This window comes from Gracilinanus agilis, chromosome 3 (genome assembly GCF_016433145.1).
Source record: "Gracilinanus agilis isolate LMUSP501 chromosome 3, AgileGrace, whole genome shotgun sequence".
In the NCBI taxonomy this organism is placed as follows: Eukaryota; Metazoa; Chordata; class Mammalia; order Didelphimorphia; family Didelphidae; genus Gracilinanus; species Gracilinanus agilis.
The window spans coordinates 316,516,747-316,531,153 of NC_058132.1; positions in this window are offsets into that span (position 1 = coordinate 316,516,747).

A 14,407-nucleotide genomic window follows, 5' to 3' on the forward strand; every position below is an offset into this window, starting at 1 on the left:
TGATAATGAGAACTCTTACTTTTTGAGAATTTTTGCTACAGGAATGTCGGATTAGGAATCAGGATTTAAATGAGTAAGGGTTTAATTTGAAAATGCATAATAATTTGCAATGAATCTGAAATCATTTAGAAGGAAGACTAGATGGTTTTCCCTAGAAAAACTGCTTACTTTTCTTTATTATTCAATATAGAATAAACTCTATATAGCATCACGAGGCAGGTAACAACTCTTTCATATAATGTGGAAAGGCATTGAGAGAAGTAGGGTCTATAATAGGCATGTTTATCTGGATCCCATCAAAGTCGATGTACCTGACAGGAGGCATACATTGACTTCCCTTGACCTGAAAAAATCAGGTCAGGTGATAGATGGCTCATTTGAGATAAGAAGCTGGACCTCCCCCAATGGGTCCTCTTTATTATTAAAAGCATATTTATGTAGTTTTATGACAGCCTCAAGTTTTGTAAAAAGTCTACGTACCGTATAGTAAACCAGCAGTTAAGGAGTTAACAGTTTTTCTCTCCAAGACAAAAAGGCATAAATTAGGCTACCAGGCTATGAGTTCACTTTCAGAAAATCAAGGTCAAAGCTAGACAGCATTCATCCTAATGAAGTTAAAGATCCATTCATAAGAATATCTTTAAAATATAGTAACTTTTCCCAGGAATAGCTGGTAGGTAATAATGAGGCTCATTCCCAGTCCTGAATCTTGTTCTATTCCAGGCTTAATCTGTATGAGGTAACTTTTTACCTTGAGTAACTGTACAAACTATAACTTTATTGTGCTTTGTAAAACCATATATTAATCACGACCTAATTCTATAACCTCTGCGCAGCTGCAAAGCTTCTTTGTATTCTTTGTTTGAGTTGAGTTTTGAATTCTGAATATATTTAACTTGAGACTTCATGGAAAATTTGAGCAACTTTGAGCTGACCACTAGCCGTTACTCTCAATCTCTTTTGCCCTTAACAATCTGACGCCACTTTAGGCCATTCAAAACCCTGTCAGTATATAGAGCTGGACCTCTATAATATAATGCCTTCCAAATTTGGAATTTCTGGTAATCTATGAGAATCTGATATTTTTTTTTTGGATACAGTAGCTTTTTATCTTTTCTTAAGTATTTCTAGAAAGTCAGAGACTACAAAGTCTTTATTCATTATACTGTTCCTGCCCCTACTACTGCTCCTATTAATGAAATACATATGTACATCTGTAATTTTATAAGTGTAGGTAACTCGTAGAATGGAAACTTTTCACCAATGCAACTCATCTGTAATCATAATCTTAGTCATTTAGAATTCAGAAAGGTAGACAATTTATCTTTGGTCACATGGGCAATGTTTGCCAGAATCTCTTCTTGGATCTGTCTTCAAAGTATGAAAACTAGAGTTCTTTACATTATACCACACCATTTCTTTTATCATTAACATGGACTTCAATACTTCTAAATGGATTTTACTGCCTTTTCATTGTTTCTCTGAACACACAATTCCATTTCATATTTGAAAAATTTTTGTCATCTTAGTTTCTTTCTGAATCTCTTTACCCATTCAAAGAGTTACCCCTTATAGTACAGATTTTTAAAAATAAATGAAGTAAAAAATTATTACCAAAAGTATGGCAAAAAATAAATAAATCTGGCAAAATGCAGTGTTCCACCCAGAGGATTCCTAACCTTTACAAAGGAAAGGAGTTGGAGAAAAAAATTTTTTTCTCTAATGTCTCTCTATGGAGCCAAACATAGTACACACAGTTCTAAGATTATATTTTTTAAAGTAAGTAGAGTACCATTTTTACAAAATAACTAAATCATTCCATAATCTTAAGATATTTGCTTAAGGAATGCTTATCTTTCAATTCTATTAAACAAGCATTAATTAAGTACCAACTGCATTCAAATCATTGTGCTCAGGAAGGGGAAATAGAGAAATATAAAAAGTTCTGGTCCTTGTACTTATGAAGCTCACATTCTATTAAGTGTTTAAAATGCAGATACAGAGAAATATAATACACTGTGAAACATACCAAGTTTGGGAGAGAAAGGCAAAAAGTTTTTTGAGTCCTTTTTGGAAAGAGAAGTTGGGAAGATTAAGGAAAACTTCTCAAAGTATATATCATTATATAAATCACAGACTGTCATAGTTGTAAGGGAACATAGTGTTCATCTAATCCAACCCACAGGAGACTATAGTTATCTTTAAGATTTATCTCCCTGAGTAGATTACAGGAACAATGAGAGCAGTGATTCTCCATACAGCCTAGTGTATCTAAGAGAGGATCTGAATGCATAGGAGGCCCTCAGCAAATAATTGGTAATTTAATTTAATTCAACTGATTATTCCAGGCTGCAAAAGATACATTTCATCTAAAACAAAATTAATCTGTGAAATTATGGTGTCAAAGAGGATTTTAGAATGGAACAGTCATGACTGGAATCATATTTCTAGGGTTTTATGATCTGAGAAAATGTATCATTTCTGTTCAGGCATATTCGTTAGATCCAATGAGTCTCTCTAAATACTTCATTATTGGAAAGTTTAAAAGGTACTGGGATAAGGATGGGTTCAGAACAGGAAATGTTGGAGGTGCCGGGCAAGAGGGCTGGAGAGGTAAAATGGAGGAATACCCTCTGTGGCTCTTAAGATAAAATTTTGGAGTAAACATATTTTTATCTGGGTTCAGAAGGGTGAGTAGAAGACAGGAATGAACAATAGTCTGGAACCAAATAAGTTAAGGAAACTGGGTTTGGCAGTTTGGGAAACAGCAGTTGACAGGAGTGACTGTTGGGCCTTAACTGTCACACTGCCCCCACCTAGCCAGGGAGTCTGTGAAACCAGCAAGTAAATGACAAGAGGGTTTATAAACACAGGTTTAATTAAAGAAAACTATAGTCTAAAGAAGAGAAATGGGGGATCTATTCTACCAGTCTATGGGCAAGCCTCAGGGACAGGGAATGGACTTATCTATACTAAGCTAAAACTATAGCAGGGCAGGGCACAATGGAGATCAGGAAGGAAAGTGGGATCCTCACTGCTGAGTCCTGTCAAAATCCAGTGATGGTACAGCTTTCCCAGGTCTTCAGCCAGTACTCCTTCAGTTGGGTAAGTCAGGGAGCTAACCCAACCTGAGCTGACTAGCAACTTAGGTTAGATTTCAAAGTCTCAACCTAACCTCCCACAGGTAAATGATTTTCCTCCTTCTGAATATCAGGATATCAGGATACAAACTCCACTTCCTCTGAGGTCTCCCAGGGGTCAGTTACAACTTGTCCCCAACCACCATGGAGTCTCTCTCAGAGAGAGAAGCAACACTTCCTCCTTCCTCATTCTATTTAGAATCCTTCAGCCCTGCCCGCTAAATCTCCTAAATACTCATTTATTAATTCTCCTCATAACAGTTCCCCCCTTTGCACAAAGCCAAAATTAACAATATTTTATATTTGTGCACTACAAACTAAACCAAAATTCTAACCTAAAATAACAAACAACCTACACTAACTCTATTCTATCTAACACTATCCTACTCTACCCTACACTAGAGATTTTAACAAGGAAAGGTAAAGGGATAAATATATCGAACAGTTACATAGTTCAAAGCACAAAGTAAGAAGTAACAATGCAAAATTTCAACAAGATTAACAAAATCAAAAGCAAATATGAAATATCAACACAAAATTCAAAACAAACATCAAACACAGCCTATTCTAATACAGAAACATTCTACTCTACTAATAAATGCAAACAATTTTTGAAATACATATTAACACAACATTGCATAAGTCTTTATATCAATATTATAATAAAACATTAAACTCATGCAAATTACATTTAAATGTTTGCAACTCAATTATATTAAATTATTTGCAGAATTTACATTCATACATACATGATACATACATACAATACATACACAATCTACACACATTATATACATATGTACATATATGTACACATGATATATGCATGTATGCTATACATGTATACACCCTTTACACCTATACAGTACTTACACTATAATACAATTTACAATATACATATACTATTTACACATCTATTTACATTATTTTTTGATATTTGATCTGTAATGTGTTATATGTTCTTCATCTAATGCAATTTTGTTATGTTTGTCATATTTGTACTGTAATGTACATTAGTACTTTATCTTATCTTCTAATCTAATCTAATACTATTCCTAAACTATTCTAAACTATCCCTATGATATTAGTATATTAGTCTAGCTACATCTATCTAAATAACTAACTAATCTTTATTAGTAACTATCCTTTGTTATTACTTACTTATTCTATAGCTCAGTGGTTCCCAAACTTTTTTGACCTACCACCCCCTTTCTAAAAAAATATTACTTAGCTCCCCCTGTCACATACTATCACCTCTCTCTTACAGTTATTCACTGCCCCCAAATGCACCTGTGGCCATCACCGCAGCCCCCCCCCCCCGAATCGCTGTAGCACCCAACAGGGGGTGGTTGCACCCAGTTTGAGAATCACTGCTATAGCTAATTCTAATTTTGCTAGTAATTATACATTGTTTTATTCCATGAGGAATACAATGTATCCTAACATGTTTGTGTTGTATGTATCTGATTTGTTATATTGTTTCTTTGCTATATTTTGTTGCAACATGTTACTGTTGGATGTATGATTCCTACCAAAACTCCAGATCTCCTTCATATCTTCTTTCTTCTTATGATATTACATTCCTCAAGGAAATCTTCTCTTCCCTCCTCTTCTCCTTTTCTTCATGAAAGTTCTTGATAGTTTTATGTGCAAAGTTAGATGCATATGAGTATGTAGTGATACTATTTACATTACCCAAAATACTTTCAAATCATTTATCCAAATTGTCCATGATTAATCCTCTTCTTAAAGAAATTCCTTGAAAATAAAAATTTTCATCAGTTCCATTCATAAGTTTATCAGTCTTAGTACAAAGTTCATAAAGCCTGAATCCTGAATTCTCTTCATCCATGTCGTCTTCCATCCAAACATCCTCTTCCACTGGAATGGTCCTCTCCTTACAGAACTTTCTGACTACAGACTCTAATTGACCGAAGATTTCAAATTATACAATTTCTTCTTCTTCTTCTTCTTCTTCTTCTTCTTCTTCTTCTTCTTCTTCTTCTTCTTCTTCTTCTTCTTTATTAATAATTTCTACATTTTCATTATCTATACCATGTGCCAATTTAATATGAGAACAATGATACCATGAATCTCTACCCAAAACTTTCACAGAATATGGTGAAACTAATATATCTGTATAAGGACCTACCCAATTTTGTTCTGTTGCCGATATTTTGGCAAAATTTTTCACATAGACCATATCACCTGGTTGAAAATTATGAAGAGAATAATCCAATGAACCAGATTGAATTAATACTCCTATATCTTGTAATTCTCTTAGCCTCTGCTGTAAAGCACTCAAATATGAAGAAATTTGGTAATCACCTCCTAAGAGAGATACATAAACAGCCTTACAAGTTTTTACTTGTAGTGGAGCATCTCCAAAGAGCATCTCATACAATGGTATATGTAGATCCACTCTTGGTCTCCTACGTATGTAAAACAGAGCTATGGGAAGAATATCTGGCCATTTAAGATGAGTTTCAACACAGTTTGCCAACCATAGTCTTGAGTTCCCTATTCATATGCTCCACTTGATCTGAACTTTGTGGGTGATAAAGAACATGATATTTAGGTGTTATTCCTAGATTCTCATAGACTCTTCTAAGGATATCCTGAGTGAAATGAGATACCTTATCCGAATCTATGGTTAAAGGTACACTGAATCTAGGCACAATTTCCTTGAACAACACTTTCACCACAAAGCTTGCTGTGTTGGTTTTTGATGGAAAAGCTACAGGCCACTTAGTTAGTCTATCAACTATCACAAGACAATACTTGTATTTTCCAGTTTTAGGCATACAGATATAATCAATCTGTAACCTCTCAAATGGACAATATGCTAAAGGCCTACCACCCAAACCTTTCTTTCTGAGTACACTTTGATTAAACCTTTGGCAGACTGAACAACTATTACAGATCTTATTTGCAACAGTACTTATTCCAGGAGTAACCCATTGTCTTTTGATGGAATCCACAACAGCTTGTGTACCAAAATGACCTTTTGTATGGATGGCTTACACAAATAGGTATACAAGTCTTTTGGTAACAATGGTCTTCCTGTACCAGTAATCATATCCCATGTTCTTTCCTAACTCCAAATTTATCATTCCATTTCTGGATATCTGAATCTACATGAGCTTTTTCTAGATCATAAGAATCAATAGTTATTAAATTCATTACATAAATTGGAGCATTCTGGGCAGCATACTTCGCAGTGATATCAGCCCTATGTTTTCCTTTAGAGGCTGAATCTCTACCATGAGTATGACTCTGACAATGAATTACTACCAGCTGTTTTGGCCTTTGGATTGCTTTTAACAACTCAGTTATTATTCCTGCATGAGCTATTGGTTTTCCCAATGCAGTAACAAAAGTTCATTGTTTCCAGATCTTTCCTGTTGCATGGCAAACAGAAAATGCATATTGAGAGTCTTTGTAAATATTTACACTTTTACCTTCAGCTAGAAGACAGGCTTGCTTCAATGCCACCAATTCCACACCCTGAGCACTAAGATTACTAGGTAATGAGCCATACCATAGTGTTTCAAATTCTGTGACAACTGCAGCACCAGTACATCTGATTCCATTACATAAATATGATGAACCATCTGTGAATAATACCAAGTCTGGAATTTTGAGTGGAGTGTCTTTTAAATCCATCCTGGGCATATTCACAAGATCTACTACCTCAACACATTCATGAAATGGCTCACCATTCTTTGGCAAATTTGGAAGAAGAGTAGCTGGACTGAGTATGCTACATCTCTTCAACTGGATGTTCTCACTACCTAAGAGAATAATTTCATACTTAGATATTCATTGACCTGAATATGCTTGAGTACAAAACCTCCTCATTAATGCTTCTATCTAATGTGAAAGATAAACCATTAAGTGATATCCCAAAACTAGATCAGCTGATTTCTAGACTATCACAACTGCTGCTGCTACCCCTCTTAGACAGGGTACTGTCCCTGCAGCTATTGGATCTAATTGACAGCTGTATTACCCAGTTGTACAATAACTTTTTCCTAGAATCTGTGTCAACACACCAGAAGCTATTTTTGTTTCATTGACAAACAAAAGAAACTTTTGTTTCGTTGACAAATAACTGAAAGAGTTTCTCATAGTCTGGAATTCCTAACACAGGTGCAGATAGAATGGCTTCTTTCAGCTTATCTAAGGCTAAGTGATGTTCAGGCTTTAATGTCAGACGTTCTGGTTCTGTATTCCTGGTCATATCTGTTAAACACTTAGTGATCTCACTATATCCAGAAATCCACTGCCTACAGAAACCAGTAGTTCCAAGAATAGCTCTAAATTGTTTTTCTGGTTTTAGGTGCACTTAATTTCTGTATATCTGTTATTCTCTTTTTTGTGATACTTCTGGAAACTTCTGACAACAGAAATCCAAGATATTGCTCACGAGGTAAAACCTATTGTAATTTTGCCTTGGAGATTTTATGCCTGGTTTATATAATACAATCAAAAGAATCTTGCTATCCCTAAGACACACCTTTGCATTTGGGGATACTAAAAGAATATCATCCACAAAATGCACCAATTTACTCTCTTTAAATTTAATCATTTTTAGATCTTGATTTAAAATTTGAGAGAACTGGCGAGGTGAGTAGTTTATTCAGATAATTTAACATTAAAACCATTTAAAATTTCATTAATTCTCTTCAAATTATCATTCACATTGATTGAACTATCATTGATTCCATTTAAATTAATATTAACACTGATCAATTCATCACCATTATTAATTAAATTCTTATTATCACTGTCATAATTAGACTCTGGGAGCTGAGAGTCACACCTTGATTAGCAGGTGAAGACAGTTGGGGAGTATAATGTTCCAGGAGGCCATGAGGACAGGAGGAAAGGCAGTTGGCCAGAAAGGATATAAATACCCTGGGAGCCCCCTGAAAGGGACCCCTTGGACCCCTTGTCTTTTGAGACCTTGGCTTTGCTTTGGCTGAGGTTTGCCTAAACTCTTGCCTTGGTCACTTGATCTAGAACATTGATTGACCTGTGGGTCAGACCATGGATCCTCTGATTCTCTCTGAATCCCTAGATATTTAGGCACCTAAATCATCTCTAGATATCCCCGGGGGGGGGGGGTATCCAGGAAGCAGGTAGGAGAAGAAGAAGAGGGTGGTAAGGGTGGAATTTCCTGAAGGCTATAGGACTGGAAAACAACTAGCAGTAAGAAGCTGAGAGAAACCATCATCAATATTTGCATCATCCAAACAGTTTGCTTTCTCTGGTTTGGCTGTGGCCAGGCTGAGCCAGAGGAGGTGAAGAACAAGCCCAGCATTACTGAACAGCCAGCAGACCTGAGGGATTATTGTCCCTCAGATTTAGTGATAGGGTCACCTATTCCCCAACCAGTTCCTGATCATTCTTTTCCCTTTCCCATCACCACAGTGGGGAGGGAGCAACACAGTCAGATGAACATTATCCAAGACTGAAAGAGCCCTATACCAATAATCAATTAACCCCAGGTGGGACCTGAAAGGGTTATCTATCCATTGACCTTTAGGGATCCTGCCTGGGCACTGTTATAAAGAAGGGCAGTTATTATAACATCCAGCTGGGTGGCAAGACTTGGGTATCCCTGCACCAGCCATTAGGCAACCAAACCACAGCTTCCTCAGATTACTATTACTAATAACCAGCCTAATAGTGGTACTATCCAGATTACTCTCTTCTTTTATAACATCACCAATTAAATCAATGTTAACACCAAGTGCACCATTTCCATTATCCACAATTACAGTATCATTATCTTTAACACATACAGTTTCATCAACATTCACTTTATTCTCACTACTTCAATTAATTACTTCTAAACTTCAGGCACACCTTCATAATGAAGCTGTCCCTCCATTCAGGTTACCATGATTAACATTCTGGACAACGTGACTGTATTTCGGCCAGACTCCAGCCTTTCTGTAATCCTGAATCATTGCCGTATTAGGATATTGAATACCCTGACAGCATGAATTTTGGCCCTGGAACACATTTTGCTGGCTATTTTCATAATTAAATTCATTATTCCAATGATTTCCCCTATATCCATAATTATTATTAAACTGATTAAATCCATTATTATAATTATACCTCTACTCATAAGCTCTTCTTCTAAACCTGCATTCTCTGGCAAAATGTCCAACTCAACCACACACATAACATGATTGTGGTCTTTGATATCTTGTGTTTACATTAGCATTATTCTTATAGTTGCTAGTACTATTTTTCTTTTCAAATGCCCTAAATGCTGCCACTGCTTTTATCTCACTAATTTATTTCTCATTTGCCCTACTATTTCCGCCTCTAAGTTGTTTCCTGAGGCTCTCAATCACTGCATCCTTTTCATCATTCCCTTTGTCCTTCTCCTGAGCAAAAACGTAAGTAGCCTTTTGTTTCAGTTTATCCAGGCTAAGAAGTTCCCAATCTGGATAGTTCTCATTGAAAAACTTCCTCACCTGTGTAATATTGGAAATTTGAGGATCCTCGGACTGATTTTGAGGTCCCTGGTCTAAACTTCCTGTGGACATTTGGATCTCATTTCAAAATACATTTCCCATGAATCAATGGGCTTCCTTCTTATGTGGTGATGTGAGCCAAGGTAAAGTGAAGCTTAAATAGAGAGAACTTGATTGGTATGCTTTTTTTTCCCTGGGAAGCAGCCAAGGGGAAGGTATTGCAGGCATTTGATTTAGATCATAGCAGGTACATGGTGATTTCTTAATTATCAATAATTTCTTAATTATCAATGTGGATTACAATATTTTTAAACATACCTTTCTATATTAATTTTATTTGTTACAGGGGAACAGCATTTTTCACAAATATACACTTAACATATTCTATGGTGGTATCTTCCAGGACATTTAGGCCTAAGTATATTTCTGCAGCTTTGATGATTCGATCTAAAAATGTAGCTGGTGTCTCCTGAGTAGTCTGCCTCACTTTCTCAAATTTTGACCAAGGAATAGGGCATCTCAAATTTTTCTCCATAACCTTGATTAATGATTTCCTTGCCTGTTTGAACATTCTGTAAATAGGAACTGGATTTATTAATTCTCCTCACAACAGGCTGAGAGGCTGCTTTTGAAATTCCCTCACAAACACTCACGAGAGAGGTACCCCTCTGTAAGGATAATAGGACCAGTGTCTTTGATTAATCTTCTGGGGATTAGTGGAGATTATTTGGCAAAGATTGACTAGTAGTTGAACCCCAGGAGTTCCCTTTGTCTGACAAATAGATTGTTACTGTTGGCTCTCATTTTTTTGCCTAGGCTAATGGCTAACTTAGCCACCAGCCTCTCAATCTTTGTTCTTCACTGGGTATGAATCTGAGTTCAATTTTCTATTTCTCAAGTAGTTTAATAATTATAGTAAGTTTAGAAAGGGGATAAATTTGAGGGAAGAGGAGAACCTACTGGGTTTTTGTTTTCTTCAGCTGAGCCAAGATGCCTCATCTAATCAAAGTCTCCATCCTACCATAACACGTGGCAAGTGTTCTTCTTGGGAAGGTCAAGAGAATGAAATGATCTTCAGGGTGACCTCCTGAAGTTAAGGGATCAGACCTTCTCAGCCGCTGTTGTTATTTCTTCCTCCAAAGGAGGCTCTCCACAACAGGAACCATCTTTCTCTTCTGCATAAGGAAGAATTGGCGCTAGGTTTTTCCACTGGTTGGGATCTAGAGCTCGGGATCTCTGCTCCACACTCGACAGAGTTCAGAGGGTAAAGACCCTTCAGTTCACCATTTCTCCCACAATCCTCTTCTCTCACTCCAACTGTCACTCCCCTCCCCCTGTCACATTTCAACTACTGTCTGCTCCATCTCAGTGTGCAGAAAAGCATAAGCTTAATTCACAGTTTTCCTTTACACATTAACAAGAAACATTTCAGACATCTCTGAAAACACAGCTTATTTACTGATATGGTCATGCAAAACACACAACATTTACTAATCTTGGAACAATTTAAAAATATTACCACAATAGAGATGAGAAAGACAATAATACATTACTGTCCCTTGATACAAAAAATGGGTAGGATGGTGGACTAGCAGTACAAGATCTTAAACTGTACTATAAAGCAGTGATCATCAAAACAATATGGCACTTGCTAAGAGACAGAAGGGAGGATCAATGGAATAAACATAGGGTAAATGACCTTAGCAAAATAGTGTATAATAAACACAAAGATCATAGTTTTTGGGACAAGAACCCATTTTTGGACAAAAATTTCTGGGAAAATTGAAAAACAGTATGGGAGAGATTAGGTTTAGATCAACATCTCACACCCTATACCAAGATAAATTCAGAATAAGTAAATGACTTGAATATAAAGAGTGAAATAATAAATAAATTAGATCAACATAGAATAGTATAACTGTCATATCTATGGGAAATTAAAGAATTTAAGGCCAAGCAAGCCACAGAGAATATGAAAAATATAAAATGAATAGTCTTTATAACAAAAACATATGACAAAGTTCTAATTTCTCAAATTTATAAGGAGCTAAGTCAATTTTACAAAAAATCAAGCCACGGGCAGTTTCCAGATAAAGAAATAATAAAAAAAACTATTAATAAACACAACAAAAAGTGTTCTAAATCTCTCATAATTAGAGAAATGTAAATCAAAAAACAACCCTGAGGTACCACCTCAAACCTAGCAGATTGGCCAATATGACAATAAAGGAAAATAATAAATGTTGGAGGAGGATGTGGCAAAATTGGGACACTAATGTATTGCTGGTGAAGCTATGAATTGAAACAACTGTTCTGGAGGGCACCTTGGAACTATGCACAAAGGGTTTTAAAAGTCTGCCTGCCTTGTAAGTCCAGCAATACCACTGCTGGGTTTATACACCAAAGAGAAAACAAGGAAAAATACATGTACAAATTTTTCACAGTCGTCCTCTCTGTAGTGGCAAAAAAAATGGAAAATGAGGGGGTGTCCATCGATGGGGATTGGCTGAACAAGTTGTGGTATCTGATGGTGATGGAATATTACTGTGCTGAAAGGAATGATGAACTGGAGGAATTCTATGTGAACTGGAAAGACCTCCAGGAATAATGCAGAGCAAAAGGAAGAGAACTGGAGAACATTGTACACAGAAACTAATACATTGTGGCACAATTTGATGTAATGGACTTATTTACTAAAGCAATGCAATGATCCAGGACAATCTCAAGTGACTTATGAAAAATAATGCTAGTCACATCCAGAGAAAGAATTGTGGGAGTAAAAACGCAGAAAAATATATGATTGATCACATGGTTCAATGGGGATATGATTGAGGATTTTGACTTGAACTAATCACTATTGCAAATATTAAAATAATATTGAAATAGGTTTTGAACAATGATACACATATAACACAGTGGAATTGCTTGTCAGCTCAGGGAGGGGGGAGGGTAGAAGAGAGGGTAAGAACATGAATCATATAACCATGGAAAAATAATCCTAATTAATTAATTAAAAAAGAAAGAAAAAAGATGTAATGTTGCCTAAAATATATGAACAAAAAGAATGGCTGAACATTACAAAGTTAAAAAAGAGATATATTGTCGTTGTAGATATATATCTGTTTTCTGGTGCTATAATTTTGTAGACTTCCCAAGTTTTAATACCCGATATGGGTATGGTTTTGTATTGACTGATTTTCTCTTGTATGTGGAGCACACCTTGATTTTTTTCTATCTAAAATTCCCAAAAGTAAATGTAGGTGACAGAATGCTATTTTTTTAAATATTCTTCCATATTAAGAAGTCACTAACCTATTCCCAGTGACTTTTTTTTTCTGTCAAGTGAAATTCTGGTCATGGGTCTCCTCCAATATTTTACTCTAAAGTGTAATTCAAAAAGCATGTGAGGTATTTATCCAAATCCAACTAAAAAAAAAGTAAGTCTTGTGGTATTATCCCAACTATGTTGTGAATATGTGCTAAAAATATAACATGCCATAGTCTACTAGCGTGTACTGAATTATTGCATGTTGGCTCCTCTGCTTTGACTTAAGTGTTGTCAGTATATCTAAACAGACAATTGAAATATTCTAGTTGGACATTTTCAAAATGTTAAAGCATAGTTTTAGATTTTTAAATTGATGCAAGGCCAAGTAATTCTCTGAGTAGCTTGTTTTGAAAATTTAAAAACTAATAAGTGAGTATTCTGGCAGGAAAGATATGTAGTGAAATAAATTTTCCCCAAGATATATGGGCCCAATGGAAAGCTCTCTGATTCCAGATAAGGTAGGACTATGCATAAAGTCAGTACTATGATGCTGATCATTTCTCTCAAAAGACACAAAATCTGTTTAAAACACCTCTAAACATCTTTAACTATCTATGGACTTCAACATAGTGGCTAGAGTTGTCTCTTTGTCACGCCTCTGAAATATGTCAACTGCCATTCTGTGTTAATTAGATCTGTTTTTCTGTAGGTCTCGAGTTTTCTTTTTATCTACGTAAATAAAATTATTGTGGATGATTTTCCTAGCTTTATAATGGTAGGTTTTGGATAGCACTAAGTACCTTCATACATCCAGGATTAGGTCTCCTACCATTTGATTTATTGCTCCATTAGTAAATTCCAATTTCTGAGACTCCCCAAAGCAGTATTTTGGCCTCTAGTGAACAAGTCCCAAATCTTGTGATTATTATCCTTTTTGTCTAGCAGTACATTTCATATGTCAACATTCTATAACTGAATCCTCTACCAGTCATCCTTGTTTAACTGGTTGAGGAAGATTGGCCCAGAGACATGTAATGCACATTCAGTGATATTATATTTTCTGAGGAAGGTCTCAGGCTCCCTACCTCACCTGTATTAGAAACCCTCTCATGAATCATCACTTGCCTTTATCCCCTTTAAAAGAATCACCCTGATTTCTGAAGCATGAACCCTATAGGACAGGGTATTTATCATCTGTATCTGCATTTTTTTTCTAACTGTAGTATATGCTGAATTCATAGATGGATAGGGTAGCCATTCATCTAACTGGTAGCATCCAATTTAGCACTTATTAGAGGAGATATTAGTAGCAATTGAGTCCATTCCCTTTATTTTAGAAATATGGAAAATGAGTCTAAAAGAGGTTATTGCCCTGGGTCACATATCAAAGTGTCTAAGACAGGGTTGGAACTCAGATCTTAATGACTCCAAATTAAATATCCCCTATTTGTGCCATTAAGGTCAAATACTATTGTATACATTTATTTTCTGTGTAATCCTAG